Source organism: Mastomys coucha, unplaced genomic scaffold (genome assembly GCF_008632895.1).
Source record: "Mastomys coucha isolate ucsf_1 unplaced genomic scaffold, UCSF_Mcou_1 pScaffold12, whole genome shotgun sequence".
Taxonomy (NCBI): domain Eukaryota; kingdom Metazoa; phylum Chordata; class Mammalia; order Rodentia; family Muridae; genus Mastomys; species Mastomys coucha.
This window is the reverse complement of record NW_022196894.1, coordinates 77,261,291-77,264,062: the sequence shown is the minus strand read 5'-3', so window position 1 is coordinate 77,264,062 and position 2,772 is coordinate 77,261,291. Positions and strand designations below refer to the sequence as shown.

Genomic DNA, 2,772 nt, shown 5'->3' with positions numbered 1-2,772 from the left:
TCTGATAATCTATGTCTTTCTATTGGGGAATTCAGTCCATTGATATTAATAGATATTAAGGAAAGGTAATTGTGGCTTCCTGTTATTTTCATTGTTAGGGTTGGAAATCTGTTCTGTGGCTATCTTCTTTTAGTTTTGTTTGGAATATTACTTTCTTGCTTTTTCTAGGATGCAGTTTCCCTCCTTTTGTTGGAGTTTTCCATTTATTATCCTTTGTAGGATATATCTTTGTGGAAAGATATTGTATAAATTTGGTTTTGTCATGGAATATTTTGGTTTCTCCACCTATGGTAATTGAGAGTTTTGCTGGGTATAGTAGCCTCAGCTGTCATTTGTGTTCTCTTAAGGTCTGTATGACATCAACCCAGGATCTTCTGGCTTTCATAGTCTCTGACGAGAAGTCTGGTGTAATTTTTATAGGCCTGCCTTTATATGTTACTTGAACTTTTCCCCTCACTGCTTTTAATATTCTTTCTTTCTTTTGTGCATTTGGTGTTTTGACTATTATGTGGCAGGAGGAATTTCTTTTCCTTTCCACACTATTTAGAGTTCTATAGGCTTCTTGTATGTTCATGGGCATCTCTTTCTTTAGGTTAGGGAAGTTTTCTTCTATAATTTTGTTGAAGATATTTACTGGGCCTTTAAGTTGGAGGTCTTTATTCTCTTCTATACCTATTATCCTTAGGTTTGGTCTTCTCATTGTGTCCTGGATTTCCTGGATGTTTTGGGTTAGGAACTTTTTGCCTTTTGCATTTTCTTTGACTGTTGTGTCAATGTTTTCTGTGGTGTCTTCTATACCTGAGATTCTCTCTTCTATCTCTTGTATTCTGTTGGTGATGCTTGCATCTATGGTTCTTGTCTTCTTTCCTAGGATTTCTATATCCAGAGTTGTCTCTCGTTGTGATTTGTTAACTGTTTCTACTTCCATTTTTAGGTCCTGGATGGTTTTATTCAGTTCTTTCACGTGTTTGATTGTGTTTTCCTGTAATTCTTTAAGGGATTTTTGTGTTTCCTTTTTATGGGCTTCTACTTGTTTACTTGTGTTCTGTAATTCCTTAAGGGATTTTTGTGTTTCCTCTGTAAGGTTTTGAACCTGTTTACCCATGTTCTCCTGTATTTCTTTAAGGGAGTTATTCATTTTCTTCTTAAATTCATCTATCACCATCATGAGATATCACTTTATATCCTAATATTGCTTTTCTGGTGTTTTGGGATATCCAGGACTTACTGTGGCGGGAGAACTAGGTTCTGGTTAAGTCAAGTAGTCTTGGTTTCTGTTGGTAAGATTCTTGCATTTGCCTTTCACCATCTGTTGATCTCTGGTGTTAGATGTTCTTGCTGTCTCTGGCTGGAGCTTGTTCCTCCTGTGTGTCTGTAAGCCTGTGTAAAAATATGGAATGCTTCATGAATTTGCATGCCATCCTTTCACAGGGGCCATGCTAATCTTCTCTGTATCATTCCAATTTTAGTATATGTGTTGCGGAAGAGAGCACTCTTTACTGTTTCTATTTCCATTTTTAGTTATTGATCAGTTTTGTTCAATTACTTCATGGGCTTGAATGTATTTTCATCTATTTCTTTGAGTGATTTATTTCTTCTTTAAGGGCTTTGCTTGTGTTTTCTTGTACTTCTTTAAAGGAGTTCTTTTTCTCCTCTTTAAAGGCCTCTATCATCTTCATGAAATGGAATTTTTAGGTCATTTTCTTGCTTTCCATTTGTGTTAGGATAGCCAGGACTTGCTGTGCTTGAAGGACTGGGTTCTGATAGTGACAAATTGTGTTGCCTTCTGTAGCTTATGTTCTTGTGCTTGCCTCTGGCAATCTGGTTCTTCCTGATGTTAACTGGCCTGGATGTTTGTCACTTGAACTGGCATCCTTATAGGCCAGTAAAGTTCTGTGGCCTGAGTTAGAGGTTGTATCTTTGGAGATAGGTAGTATTGTCTCTGGTTAATGTGATCTTCTTTTGTGTGTAGATGCCTCCTGTGTCCCTGGATACTGCAGACCTCTTCTGCCACTGGTTATTGCAGACCTCTTGTGCACTTTATTACTTCAGACCCCCTGGGAGGTTTGCAGGCTGTAGAGTTTGGTAGGTATTAGGCCACTGGTATGGCCAAGGTTGGAAAGTAGGAGAGAAGGGAGGTGGAGCTCTGAGTGGGGGATGGGATGTTGGGGGTAAGGCCCACTTCAATTGGGCTGTGTGAGTGTACCAGCTGGTGTGGGTATTTAGGTGAAATTTTCATCTGTATCCTTGGTCACTGCAGACCTTCTGAGAAGCACACAAGCTGCAGAATTTGCATATGTGTCAGCTGGTCCATTGGTCTGGCCTGGGTGGAGAAGTAGCCATTGTAGAAATTCTAACTATACAGTTTACCAAAAATAGTGTAGTATAACCGGTTGGATTGTATGGTTAGGCTTGTTTTTAAAAAGGTTTCTAAGGAAGGTATGGTTATTGAAGATATTTTTCTGAGTTTTATTACATGTTTACTTTTCTATAATAAAAGACATAACTCTGTTACAACTTTAGTAAACACAAGCTCATATATAGACTACTAAGTGATCAGAACAGAACTTGTGGAATTTGCAAAGAATATTGAACATAAGATGTGATGAACTTCACCTCAATCTGTAACCTGGATAAAATCATTCTTTTCTTACATTAGTTTGGTCAGAGATTTTCGTTTTTCAAGAAAATCCAACTCCTTTTTCTAGTCCCTAAATGGATCAGGCATGCACTTTGTGCTTGTGTGTGTGTATGTGTGTGTGTGTGTGTGTG

The 2,772-nt window shown here is 38.1% G+C and overlaps 1 non-coding gene across 1 annotated transcript; it reads right to left on the bottom strand.

The window, feature by feature from the left end:
- Nucleotides 1–1,386: 1,386 nt before the first annotated feature.
- LOC116086640 lies at nucleotides 1,387–1,493 on the bottom strand. Its single transcript, XR_004117021.1, has one exon. It is a non-coding gene; the product is annotated as a U6 spliceosomal RNA (small nuclear RNA).
- Between the last annotated feature and the right edge of the window lie 1,279 nt (nucleotides 1,494–2,772).